Genomic DNA, 15,662 nt, shown 5'->3' on the forward strand with positions numbered 1-15,662 from the left:
CTCATTGGCCGAGAGCGCCGTCGCTCCGGGCGAAACTCAGGTTGGGTCGGGTTATTCAGGTCCGAGAGGAAAGAGGGCGGGCTCCGTCAGCTTCAGAACTCCTATATTATTGGCTGGCCTTGGGACGGCCCATCTTTCCATTGGCTAAGGCCTCCGCCTGTCACCTTGCCAGTCGCGTCCTCCCCGTTCTCTCGGTTGAAACGTTCAGCTGCTGGAGAGAAGCCGGGACAGCCCGGCGGGAGGAGGTGAATGCGTGCGCACCTCCACGGCCCCCGCCCCGGGAGGCCTGTGGTTGCCAAGACGACAAAACTTTATTGACAGCCCTGCCTGGCTACAAAGAGCTCTTCAATCTTTCTCCCAGTCCACCATCCCTCCCTCCCTCCCCCAGTTAGCCCGTGTCGTTTTGGGAGTACCGGCGAGAACTCTTGGGCTTTCCCGCGATATGCTGGAAAGAGGAGAGACTGAGAATTGGGGGCTTTGGAGTCAAGCCGTAACTCGTGGGGCGCTCCTCTGGGGCACCCTCCCTCTAATTGGGATCCCCCCTGCTTCAGTCCTAGAGGCAAACATAATTAGCAATTCATCATAATTATGCCTAGAATAATAAGCTCCATGGTCAGAACAGGAAGTCTTTGTTTGCTAGTTTGTATCACTACAGTCATGCATTGCTTGATACGATCTGAGAGGTGCGTCCTTAGGCATTTCGTCATTGTGCAGACATCATAGAGTGCACTTACACAAACCCAGATGGTACAGCCTACTGCACACCTAGGCTACATGCTATAGCTCATTGCTCCTAGGCTTCAAACCTGCACGGCATGTTACTGCACTGAATATGTGGGCAGCTGTAACACAATGGTATAGAAAAGGTATAGTAAAAATACTTTATTATAATCTTATGGGACTACAGCACCACCGTCGTCGTATGGTCATTGTTGACTGAAACGTCGTTTTGTAGCACATGACCATATAGCTATATATCTTGTGTGCTTCGAACAATGCATGGCACAGAGTAGGCGCCTCGTTAATATGTATTGAATAAATGTATGAATGACCAACCAATGAGGATGAGGCTGATGGTTTGCGCATTGCTTTGTGACTTTGGGGAACTGGCTTTCTGTCTTGGGGCTTCAGGCTCCATCTACAAAACAAAGACCACACACTGGTTTGGCTTCCAGCTTCCCATTGTTTGTGCAATTCCTTCTCCAACTAGGACTACCCCCCCCTTTCATCTCCCTAATCTCTCCTGAGTTTTGAAATAACCACCGCCCCCAGCCCAGGCATCTGTCCCACTAAAAGGAACACACCTTTCTAGGGACCATCAATTTGGCCAGGTGCTTTCTGGCAGAGGGAAATCAGGCCTGGGGACTTGCCCTGGAGCAGCCCTCAGTCTAGTGAGGAGACAGAGACAACAGAGACAAAGAGGTGGCCTCTCCAGGGCAGGGTCTCACTGGTCATCAACCGGACCAGAAACACATGACAGGCTCCTGAGGAGAGAAGGGGAGACAGCAAGCATAAAGGACTCCATAAAAAGCTCAGGTGTCAGGAAAAGTCCTATTGGTATGTATGAATCTTAAAAGTACAGTCCCTCTACTAATGGGTGGGTGTGTACACCCTAAAGTCTCCCACATGGAACAAAAAGATAAGCACAAGAATGTTCACCATGGTAATGCTTCTAACAGGGAGAAACTGGAAATGGCCTCAGTATTCATTACATGAAGAATGGACAAACGGATCATGATATATTCATACAGGGTAACATCATAGGTCAGTGAAAGTAGATGAAACAGCACTCCATGTATTACCCTGGACAACTCTAGAACACAATGTTGCCAGCTATAGAAATCTACAATGCCATTTACATGAAGGTTTAAAACTCATAAAATAAGGGTTGCACATGGATACATGTTGCAAAAAGATACAAATATGTGAGGGCATAATAAACACAGAATGGGGGGCGCAGGGGTGATCCCTGAAACCAGGAGGAAAGAATGCAATCAGGAAAGCCATGGAGGACATTGTTATTTGTAATATTTTGTTTGTTTGTTTGTTTCTAAAGCCCTGAGGTAGAAACCACAAATTTATTATGGGCTGGGCAAGGTGGCTCATGCCTGTAATCCTAGCACTCTGGGAGGCTGAGGCCAGGCAGGAGGATTGCTCCAGGTCAGGAGTTCTAGACCAGCCTGAGCAAGAGGGAGATCCCGTCTCTACTAAAAATAGAAAGAATTTAGCTGGATAACTACAAATATATAGAAAAAAAATTAGCTGGGCATGGTGGCACATGCCTGTATCCCAACTACTCGGGAGGCTGAGGCAGTAGGATCACTTGAGCCCAAGAGTTTGAGGTTGCTGTGAGCTAGACTGACACCACGGCATTCACTCTAGCCTGGACAACAAAGTGAGACTCTGTTACAATAAGCAAACAAATAAATAAATAAATAAATAAAATAGTTAAATGATAAATTTGATGGTATGTGTATTTTACCACACACACACACACACAGACACACAAAGAAGAAAAAAGAGTCACTTTGGGAATGTAGTTTATTTTTATTTTTTATTTTTATTTTTTGAGACAGAGGCTCACTCTGTTGCCCTGGTTAGACTGCCATGGCATCAGCCTAGCTCACAGCAACCTCAAACTTCTGGGCTCAGCCTCCCAAGTAGCTGGGACTACAAGCATGCGCCACCATGCCCGGCGAATTTTTTCTATATATTTTTAGTTGGCCAATTAATTTCTTTCTATTTTTAGTAGAGACGGGGTCTCCCTCTTGCTCAGGCTGGTCTCGAACTCCTGATCTCAAAGGATCCGCCAGCCTCGGCCTCCCAGAGTGCTAGGATTACAGGCGTGAGCCACTGTGCCCAGCCGGGAATGTAGTTAAAATAAGATTCCAAGGCCAGACTCCATAGAGCTTAGTCAAGTATTTAATAATTAGTCATCTTATCTTAGGACTTTACTACTCAAAGTTCAGCCACGTCAGAATGGCATGGGGCCTGGTAGGAATGCAGAATCTCGGGCTGCAGCCCAGATACTCTAAATGCGAATCACCCAGAGGGCTGATCTGAATGCTCTGGAATGTTTGTAAAGCCTCACCTTAGAAGATACCTTTGCAGGTGGTTTCCCTGGACCACACACTCACACACTTGTGACTCCCAAGGTGGCTTATTTTATGTATGTGTGTGTGTGTATACAAGGGCTGTCCAGAAAGTATCCATCCATGTAATATGAAAATTACATATGAACACTGGCTGGATACTCTCCAGACAGCCCTTGTATATGTATTTATTTATTTACTTAGAGATGAGGTCTCCATATGTTCCCCAGGCTGGACTCAAACTCCTGGGCTCAAGCAAGGCTCCTGCCTCAGCCTCCCAAGTAGCTGGGACTACAGGCACCGGACTGCACCAGGCATGCCTTATTATTAAGGGGAAAGGCTTGTTATGAAACAGCAAACTCAGAATGATCATATTTTTGGAGGAAAGGGATATTTGTTTATATGTATATGTAAACTAAGTAGTTAGAGGGGGAGCTGTCTCTCTGTTTTCATGTATTACTTTATAATAACAAAATGTATATAATAGGGGCCAGGCTCAGTGCCTGTAATCCTAGCACTCTAGGAGGCTGAAGTGGGAGGATCTCTCAAGGACAGGAGTTCAAAACCAGCCTGATCAAGAGCGAGACCCTGTCTCTACTAAAAATAGAAAGAAATTAATTGGCCGACTAAAAATATATATAAAAAATTTGCCAGCCATGGTGGCACATGCCTGTAGATCCAGCTACTTGGGAGGCTGAGGCAGGAGGATCGCTTGAGCCCAGGAGTTTGAGGTTGCTGTGAGCTAGGCAGATGCCACGGCACTCTAGCCTGGGCAACAGCATGAGACTCTGTCTCAAAAAAAAATGTATATAATAAAATACATTTATTGCATACTACATATTAATTTTATACATACACATGTATTTATGTGGCTATATCTATATGCATAGACATTTGCATACTCACACACATACACACGTATCTCATTACTCCCCTGCTGAGAATTCCCCAATGAATTGTTATTTTGTGGTAGCCAGCCAACAAGATGGTTCCCAACCACCCCCTCCTCCACTTCTGGGATTCATGTCCTCGTGCAGCTCCTTCCACATCGATTAGGGCAGAGTTGTGTAACCAATATGATATTGCAAAACTGATGGCGTGTCCAAGGCTGAATCATGAAAAACTCTATGGCTTTCATTTTGTTCTCTGGGATCTCCATGTCAAGAGGGCCCTGTGGAGAGAACTGAGACCTCTGGGTTTTCAGACAACAGCCAGAGAGACGGCGCCCCCCCCCCAACGACAGTGGCCAGTTGAGTGAGTGGGCCATCCTGGGAACGCTCCCCCAGTGTCCACCAAGCCTTCAGATGGCCCTGCAGCCCTGTTCCACATCTTGACTGTGATCCTCACTACCGACCCAAAGCCGGAACCACTCAGCTGAGCCCTTCCTGAATTAGTGGCCCATAAAAACCATGTGAGATAAATCTTTATTGTTTTCCAAAGTTGCTATAGTTAATTAGTACACACCCAGATTAAAATCTAACTTTCTTACTGTGGCCTCCTGGCCCTGCAGTAGCTGTCCTCTCATTACCTCCCCAAACCTTATCTTCAACTATTCTCTCGGAGCTCAGCCCTTCCCATCACCCTTCTTGCCAAAAGTTGCTCTTTCCCTGTTCTCTGTGCTTAGAAAGCTTTGCCAAAAGATGTCTGCAGGGCTTACTCTCTCACCTACTTTTTTTTTTTTTTTTTTGAGACAGAGTCTCGCTTTGTTGCCCAGGCTAGAGTGACTGCCTTGGAGTCAGCCTAGCTCACAGCAACCTCAAACTCCTGGGCTCAAGAGATCCTCCTGCCTCAGCCTCCCGAGTAGCTGGGACTACAGGCATGTGCCACCATGCCCGGCTAATTTTTTCTATATATATTAGCTGGCCAATTAATGTCTTTCTATTTATAGTAGAGACGGGGTCTCGCTCTTGCACAGGCTGGTTTCAAACTCCTGACCTAGAGCAATCCGGCCACCTCGGCCTCCCAGAGTGCTAGGATTACAGACGTGAGCCACTGTGCCTGGATGTCACCTCCTTTAGGTCTCTGTTAAAATGTCACCTCCCTGGAGATGTCTGTCCCGGCATCCCTAGCTTGAAGAGCCCACTCAGCCACAACCAAAGCAGAGTCCTTTGTTCAATAATTATAAACAATTTTGGGTTGGGTGCCATGGCTCACGCCTGTAATCCTAGCACTCTGGGAGGCCAGGAGGGAGGATTGCTTGAGGTCAGAAGTTCGAGACCAGCCTGAGCAAGACCAAGAGCCCCATCTCTACCAAAAATAGAAACAAATTAGGCAGACAATTAAAAATATATAGAAAAAATTAGCCGGGCATGGTGGCACATGCCTGTAGTCCCAGCTACTCGGGAGGCTGAGGCAGGAGGATCTCTTGAGCCCAGGAGTTTGAGGTTGCTGTGAGCTAGGCTGATACCACGGCACTCTAGCCTGGGCAACAGAATGAGAGTCTGTCTCAAAAAAAAAAAAAAAAAGAGAGAGAGAATTTCAAGGTAACAACAGCAGAACATTAAACCAGTGTGTGTCCCTTCTGAGTGCAGGTTGTCCCCTGCCGGCCACCCAGGTTGCAAGTCCCCAAAGCTGGCGCTGCATAGCATCTCCCTGTCCCTGACATATCTCTTTATTTATTTGTTTATTGTCCTTCTCCCCAGCTGGAACAGAAGCTCCAGGAGGGTGAGGACCCTTGTCTTGTTCACAGTTGAGTCTCCAATGTCAAGGGCAGTGCCTGGCATACCACTGGCATTTGAGAAAGATCTGCTGAATGATTACATGAATAACAACAATGCAAAAGAAGGGGACAGAAAATGTTAGGTCAAAAGAGGGCTGTTATCTATTGAATGAGAGAACATATTTGCAAATCATATGTCTGATAACAGCCTTGCAATCCAAAGTATATAAAGAATTCTTACAACACAATAACAAAAAAGACAGGCTGGGCGTGGTGGCTCAAGCCTGTAATCCTAGCACTCTGGGAGGCTGAGGCAGGTGGATCGCTCAAGGTCAGGAGTTTGAAACCAGCCTGAGCAAGAGCGAGACCCCGTCTCTACTAAAAATAGAAAGAAATTAATTGGCCAACTAAAAATATATAGAAAAAATTAGCCGGGCATGGTGGCGCATGCCTGTAGTCCCAGCTACTTGGGAGGTTGAGGCAGTAGGATTGCTTGAGCCCAGGAGTTTGAGGTTGCTGTGAGCCAGGCTGATGCCACGGCACTCACTGTACTCTCGCCTGGGCTACAAGTGAGACTCTGTCTCATAAGAAACAAAAACAAAAAAGACCCCATGTCTATTTTTTTTTTTTTTTTTTTTGAGACAGAGTCTCACTTTGTTACCCAGGCTAGAGTGACTGCCGTGGCGTCAGCCTAGCTCACAGCAACCTCAAATTCCTGGGCTCAAGCGATCCTCCTGCCTCAGCCTCCCGAGTAGTTGGGACTACAGGCATGCGCCACCATGCCCGGCTAATTTTTTCTATATATTTTTAGTTGGCCAATTAATTTCTTTCTATTCGTAGTAGAGACGGGGTCTCACTCTTGCTCAGGTTGGTTTCGAATTCCTGAGCTCAAAGGATCCTCCAGCTTTGGCCTCCCAGAGAGCTAGGATTACAGGCTTGAGCCACCGTGCCCAGCCCCCATCTCTATTAAAAATAGAAAAATTAGCTGGGCATGGTGGCATGTGCCTATAGTCCCAGCTACTTGGGAGGCTGAGGCAGGAGGATCCCTTGAGCCCAGGAGTTTGAGGTTGCAGTGAACTATGATGTCACCATTGCTCTCTATCCTGGTGATAGAACACAAAGCAAGACCTGTCTCAAAAAACAAACAGAAACGGTAGCCAGTGTAGTAAGGCAAGAAAAAGAAATAAAAGTTATGAGAAAGTCACAGATGTCATTATGTATTAGAAAATACAAAAAGAAGTTCTTTTTTCTTTTTTTGAGACAGAGTCACACTCTGTTGTCTGCGTTAGAGTGCCGTGGTGTCAGCCTAGCTCACAGCAACCTCAAACTCCTGGGCTCGAGCAATCCTCCTGCCTCAGCCTCTTGAGTAGCTGGGACTACAAGCATGTGCCACCATACCTGCCCGGCCACTTTTTTCTATATATTTTTACTCAGTCAATTAATTTCTTTCTATTTTTAGTAGAGATGGGGGTCTCACTCTTGCTCAGGCTGGTTTCGAACTCCTGACCTTGAGTGATCCTCCTGCCTTGGCCTCCCAGAGTGCTAGCTAGGATTATAGGCATGAGCCACTGTGCCCAGCCGAAGAAGAAGTTCTTGATAAAACACTAGATTTAATACTAGAATAAATAAAATAGTAGAGTACTAGAGTTTACCAAGGTTGCTCGATACAACATTAATACACAAACATCAATATATTTCTTTTAACCTGTGTATCAGAGGTCTTCCACACCTCCTCATGTTCAGAAGTACAATAGCCTCCTCACAGGACACAGCATATAGTTGTACTCATGGCTAGGGTTTATTATAGTGTGGGGGCGCCTCGATGGAGCCTCAGCGGCGTCTCAGTGGCACAACAAGAAGAGTTTTTCCCCCCCTTCGTGTGAAGTAGGGTGAGGCAATTAGCGAACAGCACACATCTGTTTATACTCATACCTCCGGTTATCTCTTGGGTTGTGAAGAAAGGCAAAAGGGAGGTGGGATGCCCAGGGATCGCGCAGAATACAAAGAAAATTAATCACTTCAAAGGTCAGCTCATGACCAGCGCGTGATTAGTTTGTGCGTTGCTAGGGCCCTTTGGGGGGGGATAAAAGGCACCCCGCAATTCAGGTCGGTGTCCTTGCCTGCGAGAGTGGCCACTGCGTTGGTGCTCTGGGGCTTGGACCCTGGCTAGCCAGAAAATAAACCTCCTCTTGTGTGATTGCATCCTCGATGTCTCTGCTTTTCTGTCCGGTGGGGCTGTGGAAGGTCGGTCCCTAACAATAGTAACCCAGGATCATACAGGAAAAAGAGACTAGAGGAATCCATGTGCAGGCTCTCTCATGCTCCCTCCCTCCTATGAAGGGTCATGCAGAGGTCACTCTTCTCTCAGGAACAAAAATTCAGCAAGATATGTGTAATGTTTCTGTCCAGGAAAGCCCATTAGACACCAACCGAAGGCCAACCTTGAAGCAGGAGAGTTGACTCAGGTTTGCTATGTTAACTGATTTCTGTACAAGCCACCAAAATAGTTATAAAACAGAAATTAAAAAATATATATGGCTTACAATATCACATATAAATACGTAGCACCAAGGAATAAATCTAACGAAAATGTGCAAGAAAAAGTTTTTCTCGGCCAGGTGTGGTGGCTCACGCCTGTAATCCTAGCACTCTGGGAGGCTGAGGCGGGCGGATCGCTCGAGGTGAGTTCGAAACCAGCCTGAGCAAGAGTGAGACCCCATCTTTACTATAAATAGAAAGAAATGAATTGGCCAACTAATATATATATAGACAAAATTAGCCGGGCATGTTGGCGCATGCCTGTAGTCCCAGCTACTTGGGAGGCTTAGGCAAGAGGATCGCTTGAGTCCAGGAGTTTGAGGTTGCTGTGAGCTAGGCTGATGCCATGGCACTCACTCTAGCCTGGGCAACAAAGTGAGACTCTGTCTCAAAAAAAAAAAAAAAAAAAAAAAAAAAAAGTTTTTCTCTTCAAGAAAAAACTATAAGATCTTATGGAAAACCTTTAAAGAAGATTTAAATAAATAGGGAAATAGGGAGATATATACCATGTTCATGAATTGGGAATGGGAAGAAAGAGATGGTGGAATGGATATTTACTTAAGATTTAAAAAGAATGGAAAATGTTTAGGCCATTATTTTCCCATCTTCCTTTTCCTTTCCTTCCCTTCCCAATTTGGAGGGACACGGAGGTAGCAGGTGATGGAGATGACCACCTCTATAAACTCTTATCTGCCCAATGGAAGCAGTCTCAACCATGTGGGCCAGTGGAATGATGTCCTCACAGGTTTGCTTCCTCCAGAAAGCCAGACTTCTTGAGGGCTCAACTGTGAATTGTTAGTTTCCAGAGCTTGGATGGATGGATGGAAGAGGAGAGATGGCTCATACAAATGGTTGATTAAGTGGATTAGATCAATGAGAAAGCAGATGAATCAATGGATAGACTGCAGGATACATGGGAAAAGGCAAAGAATACAATGGATTACGGATGATGGAACACACAGGTGGGTGAATGGATAGTTGAATGGATGGATGGCGCTTTAGAGAGACTTAGAAGAATATACGAGCCATTTACAAGGGCTAAGTTGGACTGTTAAAAAAAGAAAAAAGTAAGATAATAATAAATTCTTAAAAAGCATATTAAGAATTATATTAAGGATATATGCGCCAATGACATAGGCAGGTGGGTGGATGGGTGGATAAATAACTTGTGGGAGGAATGCATAAAAGCAAGAACATATGCATAGAGGGTTGAGTAGGAGGTTGGATGGGAGGATATAGGGATGGATATTCAAGGATGTAGCATGGCGCATTGGAGAGAACCAAGTTTTTTAGTTAGACCCTGGCGCCTCCCCTCTGCAGCCGGGTGACATGGGAGAAGTATGGTAGTCATGGCGCAACTCCCTGCGTGAAAGGACTTGGCCAGCTGGGAGGAGTCCAGCTGCAGGACATTTAACACTCATGTGTTTGAGTTCCAGCCACATTCGTTTCAGGCGGCCTAAAACAATGACTAAGCGTGGGGCAGGGACTAGGGCCTGGCTGTTTCTGCCCAATATGGGACATGGGCCACCTCTAAGTGCAATGTTTTTTGTTTTCTTTTTATAAATTGAGGTAAAATTCACAAAAGATTCACCCCGTTAATCATTTTAAAGTGTGCAATTCAATGTCACTTAGCATAATCACAATGTTGTCCAACCACCACCTCTAGTTCCAAAACATTGTCATCACCCCAAAAGGAAACTCCATACGTATTAAGCAATCACACCCCATCCTTCCCTCCTTCCACCCCCTGGCAATCACTAACCTGCTTTCTGTCTCTGTGGGCTGCTCGTCTGTGGGAATCTTTGCACAATCTCCCAGCAGGGCTGGCCAAGCGTCTGCACCACTGCACCGTGGTCTGAGGTTCTTCCCACCCAGCCCTTCCTGCCTTCCTCCCTTCTCGGGTGTCAGACCCACCCACATTGCAGAACTTTCCCTGCCAGTCCTGCTCTTTCTCCTCCTTATCTTTCGATAAGTTTCTTGCATCTCAGCATCTGCTTCCTGGAGGACTCAAGGGACACAGCAATACTCCTTTTCTTTTTCTTTTTGACACAGAGTCTCGCTTTGTTGCCCAGGATAGTGTGAGTGCCGTGGCGTCAGCCTAGCTCACAGCAACCTCAAACTCCTGGGCTAAAGTGATCCTCCTGCCTCAGCCTCCCGAGTAGCTGGGACTACAGGCATGCGCCACCATGCCCGGCTAATTTTTTCTATGTATATTTTTAGTTGCCCAGCTAATTTCTTTCTATTTATAGTAGAGACAGGATCTTACTCTTGCTCCGGCTGATTTTGAACTCCTGACCTCGAGCGATCCACCTGCCTTGGCATTCCAGAGTGCTAGGATTACAGGCGTGAGCCACCGCACCCGGCCTGGGACTCCTTTTCTGAGCGCCAGTTACTGACTCCACGAAGCTGGCCAACCCTCTCGAGCAGCAGAAGGCTGCAGGGAAATGCTGCATGACACTGGACAGCCCAGTAATATCAGCAACTCGCTTTCTACAGCATTCCTACGTGCCAGGCACTGTTTTAAGCGCTCACGTGGATAAACCCAACCGACCCTCACAACCACATGAGGGAGGCACTACTATGATCCTTGTTTTGTAGATTAGAAAACAGAGGCCTGAGATCCCTGTATCCCTAGATGTCTACATCGCTTGCCTGGGGAAGGTTCCCCTCTCTGGGAAAAAAAAACAAAAACCAGTTCTCACCACCTCCCAGAAGCGGTTTCCTAAATATGAAAGTGCAATATCATCGTGCCCAGAGGAAGAACACAGCCTCCTGGGCCAGCAGTCCCAGTTTCTAGAAGGACCCAGAAGTGTCTGGGCCCCCAGCTGGCAAGCTAGTGGAGGCTAATCTCCAAATGGAAAGTAGTCAACCAGGCTTGAGTGCTCCCTGCCCCCCGCCAGGGGACAGCTGACCCCCAGTCCTTTCAGGGACGTCCTAAGGATGTCACACCAGCATCAGGGGGCAGCAGTAAGCCAAGCCCTTCTTGGTGCCAGTGCAGGAAGGAAGGTGGGTATACAGGCGCAGAGTGCGGGGAAAGTCTCACCTAGGATCACCCGGGGTCAGCGTCTTTATTTCCTTTTGAAAGAAGAGTGGGGGCCAGGGCGGTGGCTCACACCTGTAATCCTAGCACTCTGGGAGGCCGAGGCGGGCAGATTGCTCTAGGTCAGGAGTTCGAAACCGAAACCAGCCTGTGCAAGAGCGAGACCCCGTCTCTACTATAAATAGAAAGAAATTAATTGGCCAACTAATATATATGGAAAAAATTAGCCAGGCATGGTGGCGCATGCCTGTAGTCCCAGCTACTTGGGAGGCTGAGGCAGGAGGATTGCCTGAGCCCAGAAGATTAAGGTTGCTGTGAGCTAGGCTGATGCCACGGCACTCACTCTAGCCTGGGCAACAAAGCAAGACTCTGTCTCAAAAAACAAAAACAAACAAAAAAAAAACACCCCTCACTCTTTTTGGGAATTAAAACCTGTATCCCTTGGCATGGTGCAGTGGCATGTAATCCTAGCATTCTGGGAGGCCAAAGTGGGAAGATCTCTCAAGGTCTGGAGTTCGAAACCAGCCTGAGCAAGAATGAGACCCCATCTCTACTATAAATAGAAAGATATTAATTGGCCAACTAAAAAACATATAGAAAAAATTAGCCGGGCATGGTGGCGCATGCCTGTAGTCCCAGCTACTCGGGAGGCTGAGGCAGAAGGATCACTCAAGCCCAAGAGTTTGAGGTTGCTGTGAGCTAGGCTGACGCCACGGCACTCACTCTAGCCTGGGCAACACAGTGAGACTCTGTCTCAAACAACAACAACAAAAAATCTGAGGCCAGTAATCTGCGGGGCAGGGGAAGGTTCTTTATTACTCTATACCTCAGGAGATGGCTCAAGGCAATTGTCCCCACAGCGGTCACAAGATTGTCCTCCCTGAGATGAGTCCACTGGAACCATCAACCACAGTTAATCGGCAATCGCCTGAGAACCCCCTTTACAAGCTCTGCCTTTCTGCTTAGAAATAGGCCCACGGCACTTGATGGTACTTCAAGATGTGAGTCTCCATCCTCCTCGTTTGCTGGAAAATTAATAAACCTCTTTTTCCTTCTCCTCAAACCACTTGTCCTCGTTCCTCTGATGAGGCCTCGGGGACAAGCCCGGAGCTTTCAGTAACGCTATGTGTCAGGCATTGCTCTGGGCACTTATGTGGATTCACTCATCGACTCCACGCCACAGCCCTGTGAGGCAGTTAATCTTTTTATCCCCACCTCACAGATGAGGAAACCGAGGTGCAGAGAGAGGAAGCCACTCGCCCCAGGTCCCGTGCCACCACCAGCAAGAGGCAGAGGTGGACGACAGCACCAAGCTGGCCAGTCCGGCTCCAGACCTGGCTCCCTGGGAGGTGGGGTTATGCACCCGAGTTTATGGATTGAAGAAATTGAAGCCCCGTAGCCAGGGTGCTTGGAAGGCAGTAGGATGTCCCCCGCCCTGGCGTCTCTGGGATATGTAAATATGGCACCTCTCATGGCAACAGGGACTGTGAAGGTGTGATTAGGTTAAGGCTCTGGCGACGCGGAGGTCATCCTGGACTGTCTGAGAGGGTTGGATGTCGTCACAAGGGTCCCCACAAGTGAGAGGGAGGCGAGAGGGTCAGGGCCGGAGAAGGAGGTGAGGCGACGGAAGGCGGCCTCTGGCAGCTGGGAGAGGCTCTGAAACGTGTCCCCCGGAGCTTCCAGAAGGAACACAGCACTGCCGACACTTTTTGTTTTAGCCCATTAACACCCATTTTGGACTTCTGACCTCCAGAACTGCAAGCTAAGAAACGGATGTTGCCGGAAGCCGCTACATTTGTGGTATTTCGTTGCAGCAGTGACAGGAAACAAATGCAGGCACCCAGCTGTTCAGTGGCAGAGACCGGATTCAAGCTCGTCTCCCTGAGCCAGAAGCTCCGGGTCTCCCGGGCCACGGTCTCTCGGAGGTGTGGCGTTTAGAATTATTCCAGATACTTTTTCCTCAGGGTTCCTGGGCCGTGTGTGTGAGCCCGAGGCATATCGAGATGAGCCAAGAAACCAGGAATTCTATTTCCAGCAGGAATAGGGAAACTCATCTGGAAAGATGGCCAGTGACCCCTCAGGGTTCTCATGAGAATGAGTGAGTTAACCCGTGTGGAGTACTTAGACCAGTACCTGGCACGACAGCTGTGTCAATGGCTATTATCATCACATCTCTTTCCTGACTACACGCCATCAAGATCATCTTCTCTCAGTCTTCCCCACTCAAGAACCTTCCATGGCTCCCCAGTACCCTCAGGATACCATCAAGTCCTTTATGGCATTCAAGAGCTTCAGGTCCTGATCCATTTCTCCTAGTGGGTGCCACATTCTGCCCATCAGCAGACACAGATACTCAACTGGCACGGGCCAGGTTTTGGGGACCACTCCAACTTTACAGAGAATGCCTTCCTGCGGCTTGCACACTCACACATCCTCCTAGGCGTGGCTCACCAGGCTCCCTGAGGTCTTCCCCACCCTCCTCATCCACCAGCCAGACACAAACTGGTCATTGTGAGTTAGCCACTTCCCCTTCTGGGGCCACCATGCTCTGGAATTCCTCCATTTTAGCACTTTGTATGCTAATTATTTGTCCTCCAGCCTAGGGGCCAGCATAGTTTTTTTGTTTTCTAGACAGAGTCTCACTCTGTTGCTTGGGTTAGAGTGCCGTGGTGTCAGCCTAGCTCACAGCAACCTCAAACTCCTGGGCTCACGGGATCCTCCTGCCTCAGCCTCCCGAGTAGCTGGGACTACAGGCACACATCACTATGCCCGGCTAATTTTTTCTATTTTTTAGCAGAAACAGGGTCTTGCTCTTGCTCAGGCTGGTCTCGAATTCCTGACCTCAAGGGATCTTCCCGCCTGGGCCTCCCAGAGTTTTAGGATTACAGGTGTATAGGCCTGAACCACCGCACCCAGCCGAGATGGCATTCTTGATGAGTGCTAGGTTTCTAGCTTCAGGAAATGTTTTGTAAGGCTGGGTGAGGCGGATCACGCCTATAATCCTAGCACTCTGGGAGACTGAAGAAGAGCGAGACCCCAGTCTCTACTAAAAATTGAAAAATTAACTGGGCATGGTGCTGCAAGACTGTAGTCCCAGCTACTCGGGAGGCTGAGGCAGGAGGATCGCTTGAGCCCAGGAGGTTGAGGTTGCTGTGAGCTAGGCTGACACCATGGTACTCTAGCCCAGGCAACAGAGCAAGACTCTCACAACAAAAACCAAAAAAAACATAAAAACAACAAAAGGTGGGGTACTGAGGGAGGAGGAAGCTGGGAGGTTTGTGTCTAAGGGAAGAGGTTTGGGGGCCAGGACTCCCCAAGGGCTCCCTGGAGAAGGAGGAGGAGGCTGGGCCCCGGGCTCCTTGGTCCCCAAGGGAGGAGGGGTGGAGAGAGCTGCAGGGTCAGATTTCTGGGTCCCTCGGAGAATACGGCTGGGAGTATGGACACTGAACCCATGAAACTGGAGGAAGGAAGTTAGGGGGCCCCCAAAACTAAGCTGCTGCCTGCTAGGTTCTGAGGAGACAGGACCTGTTGGTTTGGAGGTGAGGGCCCAGAGAGCGATATCAGACCCAAGGCCCTGTTCGGTCTCTGTGCTGCCTGAGCCCCGTCCTGCACCCAGGCCTCCCCTGAAATGCCCAGGCCCAGAGCACGGGGAGCTGGGAGAGGGGAGCAGCAGGCTGGGCTGCAGGGAGAGCCTGGGAGGACAGGGAGAAACTGCCAGACCAGGAGAAGCCCAGATTCCCTTTGAAACCTGTGGGACAGATAGGCAAAGCGCCCAGAGTGGGAGCCGCACCCCCACTGCCCAGTGCCTGGGGGCCAGTGGGGCCTAAGGAGGGGTCACACTCCCTGCACCTGGGTCTTCAGCCGTGAGGGATAGGGGACCGGGAGCGAGGGGGGGGAACATGGGGGTGGGGGTGCCCAGCCCCTCTCCTTCCCAGCAGAGGCCAGCACGTGTGGCCACCTGTCTCTGCTGCCTGCCTTCCTCACCCTCTGGGCTTTCTGGGGTCTGGATCTCCTGAGTGTCAGTGGCAGGAGGGACCCTGAGTCTGAAGGAGAAAGGGGCTGGGGGCTGGACTCCTGGCCCTGGGAAGAAGGAAGAGGCCACAACCCAAACCCCTGAGTACCAAGAAGGAGGGCAGGAGGTCAGAGGTGGAGGGTTGCTGTGTGGGAAGGAAGGAAAATGGTCAGGGCAGAGGAAGTAGTTGCCGTCTGGGGGCAGGATTTTTGGTGGAGATGTCATCACCAAGTCCTTCCCCTCTGGCCCCTGCCCGCCAGGGGAACTCCAGCGTGGTGGGGAGTGGTGGGGACGAGGGAAAAGGGAAGGCCGTGGAGGGGA

General features: G+C 48.9%; 1 protein-coding gene and 1 long non-coding RNA gene across 2 annotated transcripts in view; both read right to left on the bottom strand.

Annotated features, from left to right (window-relative positions):
• Positions 1–15,662, bottom strand: part of RPL28 (ribosomal protein L28) — an 83,982-nt gene that overhangs the window by 40,733 nt on the left and 27,587 nt on the right. The gene's annotated exons all lie outside the window — the stretch shown is intronic.
• LOC142865772 (uncharacterized) lies at positions 891–10,140 on the bottom strand. Its single transcript, XR_012915901.1, has 3 exons — positions 10,052–10,140; positions 1,305–1,484; positions 891–1,138 (listed from the first exon to the last, which is right to left on the bottom strand). It is a non-coding gene; the product is annotated as an uncharacterized LOC142865772 (long non-coding RNA).

This window comes from Microcebus murinus, chromosome 32 (assembly GCF_040939455.1).
Source record: "Microcebus murinus isolate Inina chromosome 32, M.murinus_Inina_mat1.0, whole genome shotgun sequence".
NCBI lineage: Eukaryota > Metazoa > Chordata > Mammalia > Primates > Cheirogaleidae > Microcebus > Microcebus murinus.